We start from the raw sequence: 7,291 nt of genomic DNA, 5'->3' as shown, positions 1-7,291 counted from the left end.
GGGGCAACTGCCACTGCACATTTCATTGTGAATTTGCTGTGCAAAGTTAATGTTGCATAACAGTGCAACACATCATATAGTGGCGGTGGATAAAGTTCACGTCTCATTTCTAGTGGAATAAATTTATGTAAAGAGATAATATAAATTAATATGAGACTAATATTGATCTGTTTGTGGGTTCCAGTGCAATATATAATGAAACTATTATCTTCTATTGGATGTGTGTACTACTGGAAACTCAGAGGAAACGACAGATTTGAACACATAACTCTAAGAAACTCAGAGATTTAAGCAAAACGCCCTGTTCAGTTCTCTGCCATGTGTCCATATATAGCACTATACATTATATAAATATGGTAACTAAGGAGCCTAAATCATCACGGATTCATCTAATAAGAGGAACCACGCAAAGCAGGCTGTGCAGACAATATGGCTATTACACCTCTAACATGAAAGTAATTAAAGCCTGTAACTGAATTAGAGGCTGGAATGCGCTCTCTAAATTTCTGACAGACACGAAGGCCGCTTTGGGGATTGAACTAGTGACCTTATGTGCGCAAGCCTGCTGCTGCCGACCAGACCCCTTCCCCTTCCTCATTGTGCATTTCCGCTTTGCAAATATGCTGTTGGATTTCGTTTTATTGGAATCTGCTGCACAGTCCCCGGGCGGGACTCGCAGAGAGACAGACGAGCCACTGAAAAACAAGAGCGGTACAGATGCTGCGAGATGCTCCAGCTGTCAGGGTTTTGCCGGAGACTGATGGAGCTGCTTCCTTCCACCGAGTAAACACAGCGAAGCCCGTCCGGGCTGCTCCATCCACAGCCGCTCATAGCGTCTAGAGCCGCGAATATTAACATATTAATGGCGAGGGTCTCTGCCATTTTTTTGTCTCCCCTCTGCACACGCTGCACATTTGAAGTCCACCTTCACACACATGAATGAGCACATATTGTGCGCCGCTATATCCCCCCCTCTCCTTGCAACCACCCCGCGTCCAACATAAGCACACTGTCAGGGAGATGTTCAGTATTCAGGGATGCTTCTGAGAGGAATACCCTGTCCCTCCCTCCCTCCCTCCTCTCCCGGCCTTCACCACCACCACCTGCTCCTCTGTTTCCCCTTCGCCCACGCATTCCCCCGCCTCCCTATCTATCTTTCGCTCTCTTTCTCACCAGATTGCCTTTTAAGAGAGCAGCTCCAGGCGCCGTTCGAATGTGAGAGAGAAGCCGGTGACTCATCCCGTTCCTCTTTGCTCACGATCAGACGACTCTTCTGTTTCTCACTTATTATATGTGGCTAAATAAATGCGATGCCAAAAGCTGATAAGTGTGAAATAATGTTGAATGAGCAGACCTTAGCTCGGCGTTAGACAGTCACAAGGATAAAACGGGCTCCGCTACTACGAGCTGGTTTTATGAATTGCCCAGCAAAAAAAAAAAAAAAAAAATCTGGAGCCACATTAATGCGTTTGTTTGTTAAGGTGCAAACTAAAGGGCTTTCATTTAGACTTAAATAGCAATGACAAGAAAATCAGTCTCTTCTCCTAGACATGGAGTGCAGACACACGCATTGTAGTGGTGTGATGAGGTGATTTTTTATTCTTAAATAAAGGACAAGCGGGCTCTGATAAAGGGGTGGAAATAAAAAAAAAATGAAGAAAAAATAATAAGGGACTGACAGGAGAAAGAACAAGAAGATAAGAGCAAGACAGCCAGGCAGACAGATTAATAAGGCCGGCAGCGCTCGCAGAGAAAAACAAAAGACACGTAGGAAAGAAAAGAAAAGAAAATGCAGAGAGAAAACCCTAGAAAGCTGATTATGCTGCATCTCCTTCCCACGCAGTCTGCCTACGCTCCCCTCTCTCCACCTCCTCCTCCTCCTCGTCCTCCTCCTCGCCCTCCTTTCCTCGTTCAGGATTCGGCTCCATGCATCCCTCCCTTTCCTCTCTCAGCTGCGTCATCCAGCTCTTCATTGTGTGTGCGCGCGCCCCCACCCTCCTCCCACTACTCTGGGGACGGGGCACAACTCTCCGCAGCTCGGCTTTGTGACTGCGCGCAGGGCCGAAGCTTCTGGGCTTTAAGTTGCGGCGGCCGCGATTCACGATGTGGCCGAAAAAGACAGCAGCACTCCCACACACTGTAAACGCTGACATTATTCCACACACCAGAAAGTCAGGGTCAGCCATCTTACAAAATCCCTTTTACTTCATTGTTGTCATCTTCCTCAAAGTTCGGTGAAATCATCTTAGTGTGATATGCATTCACAGTAACTGAGACTATATTTATGAAGTACTATGAGGACTTTTGGGTAGAATATTATGAATAGAGATTCTCCAAATCTGCCCGTTTAGACATTGCTGCTCTTAAAGTTGAAGGTTCCTTCTTGCAGAACTTTCCCTAATCCTGCAAGTGGTAGATGTCTCAATTTTGCTCTTAGTGACACACACACACACACACAATCCTGAGCGCAGAGCCAACATTTAGACAACCTCAGTGACCACGCTGATCCGGTCTACCTTGCTTAAGCCACCCTGGGGACAGACACGGGTCGGCACAGATGTAAATTGAAGATGAGAGTGACTCACTCCATCTAGAGACGTGCAATTTAAAATATCAACACTGGTGTCAACAGCACCGGCAGGACGTGACTGGAGGGTCATGACTCAAATTATCCTTATCACCGAAATATCAATACATGTCCAGGTCATGCAGCGTCTGAGGACTGAGGGGGATGAGAAAGTGGCCAACAATAAATTAAGAACTACTTCACTACTTGTGTTTTTGTTTTTTTCTTTCTTTCTAATTCCGCTTGTCGTCAGGTAACTGGGACCTGCCAGAAGAGGACAAAGGAAAGTTTTTTTGTTGCCATAACTGATATATTATTTATTCCATACATAATGCATAAACACTCTGAATATCACACACTTTAATCATCCACAAGGGAAACTGCTTGGTCACAGTTGCACAAAAAAACTTGAGAACTGAAAAGAAAGATTAAAATAAAGATAAAGATTAAAAAGATTAGAATTTAGCATATGAAGAAATATATACGAAATAGAGAAGTAAATATATATGACGTACACAGGCAAAATAATGTGCATTGACATGAATAACGTGAAACATGAATGTCTAGTTGCAGAAAGGTGAGTGGTTGTACAGCCGGACTGGAAATTGCAAGAACGATGCCCTGTAGCGTTTCACTGTGGGAGCGGAGCTGAATCAGACTGTTGGAGAATGAGCTCCTCTGCCCCTCTATAGGCCGGTGGAGTGGACGAGATGGGCTGTCTGTAATGGAGAACAGTTATCCAATGTCCCCCTGTCCCTCACTGAGACAAATGTCTCCGACTCACTACCAGTAACGCATCCGGGACACTTAAAATACTGGCAGCAGTGGTAGAGTTTTCTTTCAAACAGGCAAATGTGTGGCCAAACTAATGACAAGCTTTATAGCAAAATCTATATGAAGCTGATTTATGGTTGCCCACTACATGGAAATATAGTACCATGTATCATCAAAAGCACATAAATTAACAAGTTGGTCTGAATAAATAGACCATGCCCAAATTACATCACTGACAACAGGTGCAACTGCGGGCAGCGTCTGTAAGAGCTATTTTTTCCTTTTTCTCAGCACAGCTTGTCTTCATTCAAGTTCTGTGACAATGAAGTGACAATGAGGCGTTTGATGATTCATTTCTAAAGTACGGGGTGTAGTGTTGGTGCTAAGAGACACAGCTGTAATCTCGCGAAGTCCTACTATGGCAAACAGGAAATGACTTCCCATGATGGCAATCAAAAAAGAATAAGAAGGAAAATCTGCAAATTATGCTCATTTAATCAGAGCTAACAAGGGTTCTTGGAAGAAAATGAGCGTTAGGTGCCCCCTTCCTCTTTCTGCCTCCCTCATCTCTTCTCACACCACCCGCCTCCTTCACAGTGTGCCTCTCAGTTGTGGGTTTACTGATTAGCCTGATCCATAAATAAGTAATCAAAGCGAGTGCAGCGACATTCCGCCCGCCCTTATTATCAGGCAGCTGTATCGCTCACGTGCATCACAAACGCACCCGCGCACCTCTCTCCGTATTTTTAGACGGCATTTTATCCGCTCTTTGTTGTGTCATTTAAAGCGAACGGGGCTCCTTCACTTGACATGATCATTTTTTAAAATAACCGTGAAGTGTTTGTGTCTGTTTGTGTGCGCGCGTGTGCTCATGAAGGGCGGGAAAGGCAGAGGGACAGTGAGATGGAAAAAAAAAAGAGAGAGAAGAGAGGGAAACATACAGTGAGTGTGAGTGTGACTAAACTGACTGCAGCAGAATGACTCACCCTGTTGCTATGGCAACCTAAAGACACGCTCTCCTCTAATGTGCGATTTCAACAACTGGTGGAGGGGCGGCTAACGGGGAGAAAATGTACATTTCCGGAAATCACAGAGGAAAAAAAAAAGGAGTGTAGGTGGATGGGGGGGGTTGTTTAGGAGGAGGTCAGTGAATGGGCACGGGCTATACGCATTAAAACCTCTCTATCAGAAAAGCAAAAGATGTTAACAGAAGCTACTCAGCTGCAACCACACCTCGTTCTCCGTGTCTCTCAGCACTGCAGCACGAAAGCCAGCGGCTCCTTCTCAGCCACTGTACTGGACTGATGTGTGTGTGGGTGTGAAGCTTGAATGCCCTTGGTAAGTAAAAGTCATGTGGGATGAAGTCTGGCCTCCCACCACAAAACCGAAACCCCTCCAGAATTCATTTTCAGCCAGAGTTTTGGCTGTTCTGGTCATTCGCAGCCTGGAAATCATCATCCTGTGAGATACTTGTAATCTTTTCTGGTGATGCACAAGTGAATTTTAAATACTTTACTAACCGTGTGATGACATATCTCATTCTCTCTGTAAAATCAAGGGAATGTGGGAATAAATTATTAAATAACAATGGACTGAACGGAGCTCCGGCTTCACAGGCACCAGAATTGCACAGTTAAGAGAGTGTTGATACATTTCAAAGGCAAATTTGATCTTCAGAAACATCTGAAAATCTTTCTCCCAAAAAAGGCATTGGAAAAAAAAAAAAGAAATGGTTTCAGTCCTGGCTTATTTGCAACTGTGATATGGTTTTATGTTGCATTCAGCATGGGTCTATTGGACAGCGAAACGATTTTTTTTTTATCTCGCTGAAGGGTAGAAAGTGTGCAGACAGTCGCCCGCAGCTCTTCATCTAACAGCTCACTATTGCTGTTTCTTAGTCATGCTTTATTCGTTTTTATATCTCATGGTTTAGGAAACGCCATTGCATTTTTGTCAAGTCCAGTTGCAACTATCACCATTCTTTTGGGCAGATATTTTATATGCAGCCTGAAGACAAAATTCAATTCAAAAAACTTAAACAAGATTATATTTGAATATTGTGCACCAGGAGCTACATTTATGGACAATTTTTAGTTTGCTAAAGGCTAATCCACTGTTTAAATATGTGTGAGGGGAAAGTCAGCAGAGGGCACCAAAAGACAATAACTTCATGTAACTTGAAAAGTGCTCATTTGAGACTTAGTAACTTCAGAGCTAACTTACTGAGGCTGGATGATCGCAGAGTGTTAGATAGAGAAACACCCCTTATCCAGTTCAACAAGAGGGATGGACATAAGACAGCCCATATAAAGTGATGATGTGCTTTGAATGTCTGGTATTTAAATAACATCTTATCATATCAAATAACATTCTAGGGAACAAACTTACTCATGTTTTCTATGATCATACATTATTTTTTAGCTTATCACCGTCTCGTCTTAGTCACAGAAAAAAATGGTCACTGATGAATATTCTTCATAGTCTTCGTTGAACTCAATGTTACCAGAGACACCCACTTTGTAATACAAATATAAATGAAATAATGAAATACTATGCATCAGTATGTCAACACTTTAGGTATTTACTTTGGTGATAAATGGTGATTTAGCACATAGTGATTAAATATTTGAAATACTGACACATTAATTAAAAAAACAAATAAGAGTGACACTTTAAGATGGTAATTTAAAACAAGGGGTTTTCCTTGTTTAGTTTTTTCCCAAAGGTCTCAAATGCACAAATGAAATGACTCGTGATCACCGAATTTATGATAAACACAAATGCTGGACATGAATGGAAATGCAGACCTGAGTTTTTATGAAACACTGTTATTTTAAAAAGTTAAATTGGGATGAGACTAAAACGTATGTATGGTACTGTGAAGGAAAAACCAAATCCCTAACACAGTCAGATTTCAGACCCGTCTCAACAACTAAATTCCATCCATCCATACACCACAGCTTCTTACCCTGTGGAGGGTCAAGAATGGAGTTTCATTCCATGTTTATAATTCGTACAAGTTTAATATGAAATATTATAGGTTGGGATGTTAAAATAGTTAAACCTCTCTTTCCTTGTTCCCTCTTTCAGCCAAAAAAAACACGATGAAATCCTCCTCCTCCAGCTTTTATGACCTCCCACCCCCTCATTCATTCATTTATTCAGAACCCAACTTGTGTCCTCGGTTTGGATGGAAGCAGTGGTGTCTCGTGTGTCCGCACACAAACAAGGCCGACATACTTACCCTACAATTAAACGGCAACAGAAAAATGAATCAGACCGCGCGTCCTACCGTTTCGGAGGTGGGAGAATGACAACACGCGGATGCAAGGGCAGAACGGAATGATGGTTCTCCTGTGTTAATTCAATTTGTTCCTGCGTGGACACAGTCCCAGTTCCTGGCAGCTTATTAAGGCCCACTATGGAATAATAAATAAATGTTCCAGCTCAAAGGCTAACACAAGAAAACACGGTAGACTAATGAATAAATAGAAATACTTTCCCATATTTCCCCTGGAGATGGATCTGACATTCAGACAAACGTGCATTCTCTTTAAATCTTGTCCGCCTGCCACAGGATTGAGGAGGCTTGATTATGAACAGCTCTGTAGAGGCTGTTACATGGTGGTCCTTTGTCAGGTGTTCAATGACTCACCGAGGAGTCACTGCAACAAGAGTGGGAACAGGAAAAAAGTTATTTAATAACAAATACTAAAGTGTTTCAAAAAAAAAAACAAGTCCAAACCAAAGTACTGAAATGAGATGAAGGTTGAACCGAAGAGGATCCTCTGAAGACAATCTGCATGTATTTAAATCGCTGTGCAGGAGCATATGACATTTTCAAAATGCTTTTTACAGTTATTTATGTCAACAAAATAATATCTCCATCCTGGCTCGCTGATATCGATGTGACACCGTGCAGTTTGATGGAGTGTTCGGTCATGAATGATC

This window comes from Mugil cephalus, chromosome 6 (genome assembly GCF_022458985.1).
Source record: "Mugil cephalus isolate CIBA_MC_2020 chromosome 6, CIBA_Mcephalus_1.1, whole genome shotgun sequence".
In the NCBI taxonomy this organism is placed as follows: Eukaryota; Metazoa; Chordata; class Actinopteri; order Mugiliformes; family Mugilidae; genus Mugil; species Mugil cephalus.
The sequence above is the reverse complement of the archived record's forward strand: the minus strand, read 5'-3'. Positions refer to the sequence as shown.